Source organism: Citrus sinensis, chromosome 4 (assembly GCF_022201045.2).
Source record: "Citrus sinensis cultivar Valencia sweet orange chromosome 4, DVS_A1.0, whole genome shotgun sequence".
Taxonomy (NCBI): domain Eukaryota; kingdom Viridiplantae; phylum Streptophyta; class Magnoliopsida; order Sapindales; family Rutaceae; genus Citrus; species Citrus sinensis.
Window position 1 is genome coordinate 18,753,035 of NC_068559.1, and position 8,728 is coordinate 18,761,762.

The window sequence follows — 8,728 nt, forward strand, 5'->3', positions numbered from 1 at the left end:
AGGTACATACATACCCAAAACTAGACTTTGCATGTATCATTCTTGTATTTTTGTTATTCATTCACATATTCTTCTTTTCTTTTCTTTTTCTTTTCTTTTTTGCTGTATTTTTTTATGAAACACTCTGTTTCAGTTCTGTTTCTGATTTTGTTTCAGTTTGATATTATTGGTTCCGTTCGGTTCTACTCTGTTCTCTGTTGTATGTATATATGTATGTATTTTTGGCCTCGAATTGCTTTGATCACCGGTTTTGTTATTCATTTATCGTGAATTTTAGACACCCGTTAAACTTGTTTGGCCATGTATTCACTTGATTGTTACATTCAGCTGCCATTTTCATGGTGGGTTTGTAAGACAGTCTCTGACTAACATACGGCATTGATTATGAATGATGGTTTTGTGAGATACATCATACAGACGTTAACTTGTATTAACATTGTTGTGCGCGGAATGCGGAATCAAGCGCACCAAATAATTATAGAAAAATAAAAGACACAAGAATTACGTGGTTCAGTAATTAAACCTACATCCACGGAGGCAAGAAAGAATAATTGTATTATTAACAATTAATAGAGTATAAATATTTGAGTAACGAATCTCACTTCCCAGAAACTCAAATATACCCAGTACTCTCACACTCTGTAGGAAAGATAAATTCCCCAGACACACTTCTCTCACTTCTCTCAAAAGCTTAAAAACTTATAAGCTTAACAATTTTGGGATGATATGGAATGAAGAAATGCTCTCTATTTATAGGCTTGAAGCTAGTACTATTCCACCTAACCCAATCACTATTCCACCTAACCCATGCAAATATGTCAATGGTGTCCATTTGGCAAATTTGACAAATTTACCAACTTTTCATTTTTTCTTCAATTGTTTGGTAGCTCTTTGAAAAATTGCATGCTTTCTTGAATTTGCATGCCACGTGCATGATTTTTCAATAATTCTCCACCTCGGCGAAAATTTGTCCAAATCTAAGCCGACTACCAATGAACCATCATCCCTAAGGTGGCTGCATCTCTGTGACTGCCTACGTACCCAAAATTTGGGATCAAGCCAACCGTAGTTCAAAATTCCCGAAGGACATATCTTAACACAAGCGAAGGATTTGAATTAGTTTCAAGCAATGTTGAAACTTAACTCCAGAAACTACCTTCGTCAACATATCTTATGGATTATCTTTTGTATCGATCTTCTTCAACAACACATCACCACCTTCGATAATCTCCCTCACATAATGATATTTCACATCTATGTGCTTTGTCCGAGCGTGATATGTTTGATTCTTCGCTAGGAATATCGCACTTTGGTTATCACAAAAGACCACAATGTTTTCTTGGATTACTCTCAAATCACCTAACAAGCCTTTCAACCAGATAGCTTCTTTTACAGCTTCAGTTGCTGCCATATACTCTGCTTCCGTAGTGGACAAAGCAATTGTCGATTGTAGAATCGACCTCCAGCTAATCGATCCTCCACCCAATGTGAATACGTAGCCCATTGTTGATCTTCGCTTGTCAAGGTCTCCAGTGAAATCAGAATCACAATACCCAACACATTGTTGACCACAATCCTTCTTGAACAATAACCCAACATCAATTGTCCCATACAGATATTGGAGAATCCACTTTACTGCAAGCCAGTGATTTTTACCCGGATTGTGCATGTATCTACTAACCATGCTCACTGCTTGAGATATATCGGGCCTTGTGCATACCATAGCATACATAAGACTACCCACAACACTAGCATATGGAACACGAGCCATGTAATCGCACTCCTCTTGAGATCTAGGACATGAAGAAGAGCTTAATTTGAAATGAGGAGCTAGAGGTGTACATACCGGTTTAGTTTTGTCATCCATACCAAATCTTTCTAGCACTTTCTTCAAATAAGACTTTTGAGTCAACCATACGCTCCCATTCTTCTTGTCTCTACGAATCTCCATCCCAAGTATTCTATGTGCATCACTCAAGTCTTTCATCTCGAACTCAGAAGCCAACTGCTTTTTTAATCTTTTGATCTCATCTCCATTCTTTGAAGCTATAAGCATATCGTCGACATAGAGTAACAAATAGATGAAAGCTCCATCTAGTAGTCTTCTAAAGTAAACACAATGATCGTGTTCACTTCTAGTGAATTCTGCCCTTGTATAAATTGATCAAATCTTTTGTACCACTGCCTTGGCGATTGCTTCAGTCCGTACAAAGATTTAATCAACCTACATACATGATTCTCCTTTCCAGCAACTCTGAAACCACAAGGCTGAATCATATACATTTCTTCCTCCAAATCTCCATATAAGAACACCGTCTTAACATCCAATTGAGCCAACTCTAACTCATATTCTGCAACTAAGGCAAGTAGGATACGAATGGAAGTATGTTTTACAACTGAAGAGAAAACTTCATTGTAGTCAATATCTTCCTTCTGAGCAAAACATTTTGCCACGAGCTTTACCTTGTATCGAGGAGTTGATTGATTTAGAGATCCTTGCTTTTTGGTGTAGACCTATTTATTACCAATAACCTTTTTCCCCTTTGGTAACTTTACAAGTTCCCAAGTCTGGTTTTGATGGAGAGATTTCATCTCTTCCTCCATGGCTAACTTCCACTGATCACTTGCACTGCTGCGTAATGCTTCACCGAAAGTGTTGGGGATGTCATCATCAATAACTGGAAGTGCATAGGCTACCACCATATCTTTAGTAACCTATCCGGATTTCTTTATCTCTCTTCTTGGCCTCCTTGTTGCTATAAAATCATCATTATCTACATCATCAATTATTTCTTCATTTTGTGGGACATCAGAAGAAACAACCTCTTCTTCAACTCTAGGTGTCACCTCCATAATTGAACTGAAACGACCCGCCCCGAACCCCCAGGGCGAGTCTATCTAAACTCGTATAATCAAATCAATATTATTTATGATATCTAAGAATTCTATTAAAAATTCGGCAGAATCTCCCTTATAAATAAAACATCCCCAAACCTGCAATTTACAAAACCATACTCCCAAAAATAATTCAATATCCATCCAACTCTCATAACCAACTTCTCAAGTCAACATATCAAATTTCATCAAAATCATTCTAATATTAAAATACATAGGTTATCCTTAATTACAAAATATAATAAATCAAAATTGTTAAATCTACGACTCTTAGCACCATCACGTGGCCACAATTTCAAAACTAACATTCGTTACTGGGTCAACTGATGTACCTGCAAATCTCCTGTGGGGGGAAAAATATAATAAAAACGGGGTGAGTATAAAACTCAGTGAGCTCAGTGATTGGATAATAGTTTTTGGAAAAATAAATAAATTTATTTAAAATGACTTAATCTTTCCCAAATCAATTTCTCAAATCAATTTCATCAAAATATCATAAGAACTTACATAAACTTATTTAATTCAAATCAATCACTGAAATTCTATATTACATAAATCTACATAGAATCGATGGAATCATAATACTTATCATATCAAATACTGAATACCAAAAACTATCATCAAACAAGTACCCAGAGGAATGATCTCATCATATCCGGACCTCGACGGACGGGCAATCAGGGAACCATCATGCCCCGGAGCTACAACAGATAGATGGGGAAAATCTCATCTCATATCTCATGTATCTCAACATCTGTATTTTTGTAATCATCATACTGCATGCATAAGCCCCCAAAAGGCAAAAGCGCCCAAACACACGGCCCAAAGCCTCTATGTGTGTTCAGACGGGCCCCAAAGGCGTCTATCTCATCTCATCTGTATCTCTGTATTCATCTCATATTATCTGTATCTCTGTATCTAGAGGGAAAGGGTACTGTCCAATGATTTTCCAAACAACATTTATACTCATGTACATAAACATATAATCACATCTGAAATCTCATTTTCTTTCTATGCAACATATCTCAAATCTGCTCAATTCTAATATCATGCATAAAATCACTAATCAAACTCATTCTTAGTAACAATAAATATCAACACATAGATAAAAATCAATTTTCTAGAAAATCATTAAATCGAAGCATCAAATACTTATTTATCAAAACATAATGCACTGTATCATAAAATCAGCACATACTATGAAAATAGATTTTGCATATTCCACTCACAGTGATGATGTCCAGACTTGGTATCAACAACGTCTGCGGTTTGATTCTCGTTCGCAGATCCTCCTAATCAAGGAAACGCCATAATCATTCTCCGTAAACTTGAAATACAACTAATTTTATATAATAAATCTGGAAACGAATATCTATCAAATACCCCCAACATCATTATTTTACCAAATTATCCTCAGAATCTTCAATTACTAAATGGTCCTCAATTTAGATCACATAAATAACCACAATGTCAGAAATTACGAAATTACCCTCGGAGCATAAATTTACCAAAATGTCCTTAACGACTTAAATTACCGAATTACCCTCGAAATCTCAAATTACCTCACTGCCCTAACTTAAAATTACCAAATTATCCACTGATTCCATAAATTATAAATTCACCCTAAAGTTTTATGAATTTACCGAATTGCCCCTGCCGGTAAACGGTGACCGGACTTCAGTCAACGACAACGGGAAGCTTAGGTCTGATAGTTTAGACCTCGGTGAGTCTAATGGTGGTGGCCGTGAGTCCCCACGCGCGGTGCCGGCGGCGGATCAAGCTTCCCAGGCCGTAAGCTTTCCAAGTGGCTGATCGGCGGTAATCCGGCCGTTTCGGGTGACGAGGTTGGTCGGAAAATGATGCTGGTAACGTGAGGAGTAGAAACCAGTTGGAAGTGTGCCCAAACTCTGGCAAAATCGACGGCGGCGAAAACGGGCCTTGGCCGCGAGTTTTCGAGCTTAATCGCCAGCGTTTTGGTTGGTTTCCGGTGACGAGGACGGCGGGGTTATGACGGTCGACTTCCAAGCTTCAGATCGGTACCAAGCTCGGCCGGTGAGGTGGCCGGAATCGGGAGATCCGTCCGGGTCAATGTCGCGGGTCGGGTCGGGTTTGCGGGTCAAAAATCGGGTCAAACACTCACTCTCTCTCTCTCTCGTGCCTCCTCTCTCTCCTTCCTTTCTAAAAATAGTTTCCCCCCCTTTCCATATAAAAAAACCGACTTCTTCTTCCTTTTTTTTTCTTAAGCTTAATACAAATTAAACTAATACCGAACCCGTGACGAAAATAAAATCCAACTATTCGAACTTTTAATCGCACTCAAATTATCTCGATTTAATGTCGTGACAAATTTTAAAATTAATAACGAAGAGGAAAAATTAAATCATACACTTAATTAAGAAAAATCAAAGTGCATATGTTACATGAACCCTTATTTAATGTAGAACTAACTGGTACATATGGAGTTGCATCAAACTCCACCCACTGTAATACCTCTTTGGTCTTATTCTCCACCTGTTGAGAATTTAAAGCTTTCATCATTGAAGCTTCATCAAATGTGACATCTCTTTTACACACAAACTTTTTGTCTTCGAGATCCCAAAGCTTAAAGCTCTTTACTCCACCTTTGAATCCTACAAAGATAGCTTTACTAGCACGAGGATCCATTTTACCATCTTTGACATGATAATAAGCTGAACACTCGAATATACGAAGGGAATCATAGTCTTGTGCATGCTTTCCAGACCACATTTTCATAGGAGTTTTACCTCCAATTGCAGCAGAAGGCAACCGGTTTACCAAGTGACTTGCGCAACTCACAGCTTCAACCCAAAACTTTTTATCTAAACCAGCATTAGATAACATACACCGTACTTTCTCCAGTAAAGTACGATTCATACGCTCAGCCACACCGTTCTGTTGCGGAGTATGTCTCACCGTGAAATATCTTTTAATACCCTCGTTCTGGCATACTTGCAAGAATGGATCAGAAGTATATTCACCCCTATTATCATATCGTAATACTTTGATCTTTCTGCCAGTTTGAGTCTCCACCAATTTCTTCCATTTCACGAAAATCTCTAGAACTTCATCCTTTGCTCGCATGGTGTACACCCACACACGTCTAGAGAAATCATCAACAAATGTAACAAAATAATGGCTTCCACCAATTGATGCAGTCTTGGTTGGTCCCCATACATCACTATGAACATATTCAAGGATCTCACGAGTATCGTGATTAACTGTACCAAACTTGACCCTTGTTTTCTTGCCTACTACACAATGCTCACAGAAATTTAATTTACAGGTTTTGGTACCTTTTAAGAGTCAGTGCCTCATCAGAGTTTGCAAAGATTTCTCGCCAGAATCTCCCGATCGTAAATGCCATAGCTTGGTGGTGTCACTGTGCGCCTCAACAATATTTGCTTCATCAGTTGTATCTCCCTTTATATAGTACAAACTGTGACGTCGAACCCCTTGTAGACTCACCATAGCCCCATGTGTAAACTTCATTGTGCCATCTTCAATGGTAACCTTGTAGCCTTTAGCTTCCAAAGCACCCACATAAATTAGATTTTTCTTTAAAGCTGGAACAAATCTAACCTCTTTGAGTTCTCTGACCATTCCATCAAACATTTTGAGCCGAATTGTTCCTATCCCCATTGTGCGACAAGGTTGATCATTCCCCATCACAACTGCACCGGATTCCAGATCACGAAAATCCGTAAACCATTCCTTAATAGGACACAAATGATATGTTGCTCCAATATCAAGTATCCACTCGCTCGAACTAGCCACGTATGCTGCAGGAGTAATACTTAGTGAATAATCAGAGTCCTCATCTTTCCGTGCCATATTTATTGCTGCTGGTTTCTTCCTATCTCTCTTTTGAGCCTTTGGACAATCTTTCCTCCAATGACCCTTTTCATGACAAAAGGCACACTCGTCTCGAGCTATATTTCTACTTCTCGATTTGGATCGAGAATTCTTTCCACCACGCTTTTTCTTTTTCTCCATCGCCCAATCTCTGCTCACCAAAGCTTCAGACGATGCTCGTTCAGAATTTTTATTATTATTCCGAATCTCCAAGTTAGTCAATGCTGTGCAAACATCTTTGAAGATGATCACACTTTTCCCATATATCAAGGTAGTCACAAAATGGCTATATTCCACTGGTAGTGAGTGTAACAGAATCATAGCCTTGACTTCATCCTTAATATCTTCATCAAGATTCTTCAAATCAGCAAGTAATTTTTCAAATCTTGAGACATGATCGTAAATTGACACCCCATGCTTCATTCGAAAGCCATATACTTGGCTCATTGCATGAAGACGATTTTTAGGACTTTTTAGCAAGTACTTCTCCTCCAATGTACGCCACAAAGTCATCGCACACTCCTCATCCTTCACCAAGTATTTCACCTCCTTGGTCAAACAAGATCTGATATGACCACATGCTTTTTTATTCATACGATCCCAAATTTCTTCATCATACAAGTGTCTTTTATTTTTCAGAACAACATCCAGATCGATTTGAATAAGGGCGTCCATAACTTTGCGCCTCCACATGCCGAAGTTGATTTTCCCATCAAACTTTTCAACATCGATTTTCTGGCCTCCTATAACAGGCGTTGAATAGCGATTTGAAAAATCTCGCCTCCCACCTGAAGTGTCTCCTGAAATAGTCTCGGTAGATCTCTCCCCAATTCTGGAAGTTTCACCTTCTACTATTTTCTCAACGAACTATTTCCACTTGAAAAACAGTCTCTATGATGTTAATTTCGCGTGAATAAATGCACTAGGAAAGTTCCCAGGAGACTGGACGGGAACTCAGTCCTAATTAAAAACCAGAATCCTTAGACTCTTATCGCCTTTGTTGACAGAACTTTTCTAGACATGCAAAAATACACACTACTTACAATAGACTGTCTCCCAAGTACAAATGGCCATCTCCACCGTATTCGTGAACAGTACCATATACGTGAATAGTACCGTATACGTAAACAATACCGTATCCCCCAAGTACGAACCGTCGGCTCTGATACCACTTGTTCTACCCGGAATGCGGAATCAAGCACACCAAATAATTATAGAAAAATAAAGGACACAAGAATTACGTGGTTCAGTAATTAAACCTACATCCACAGAGGCAAAAAAGAATAATTGTATTATTAATAATTAATATAGTACAAATATTTGAGTAACGAATTTCACTTCCCAGAAACTCAAATATACCCAGTACTCTCACACTCTGCAGGAAAGATAAATTCCCCAGACATACTTCTCTCACTTCTCTCAAAAGCTTAGAAACTTATAAGCTTAACAATTTTGGGATGATATGGAATGAAGAAATGCTCTCTATTTATAGGCTTGAAGCTAGTACTATTCCACCTAACCCAAGTACTATTTCACCTAACCCAAGCACTATTCCACCTAACCCATGCAAATATGTCAATGGTGTCCATTTGGCAAATTTGAGAAATTTACCAACTTTTTATTTTTTCTTCAACTGTTTGGTAGCTCTTTGAAAAATTGCATGCTTTCTTGAATTTGCATGCCACGTGCATGATTTTTCAACAAACATGTACTTCCTTCATTTAAAAGATTAGTGTTTCTCTCTCTCTCAATTTTTTTAAGAAAAAAAATGAAATGCCCCTTTTCGCATTTTCCAGTTTCTCCAACATACAGCGGGTCGATGTGGAGTAACAGATGATTGAATATTTTCATTTTAGTTCAATTGTCATTTCTTTTTTAATCGGTAAAGTTTAATCATTTCTCTTAAATCACCAACTTATGCAGGGCCATATCAACCGTCCATGACATTTTTATTACAGCG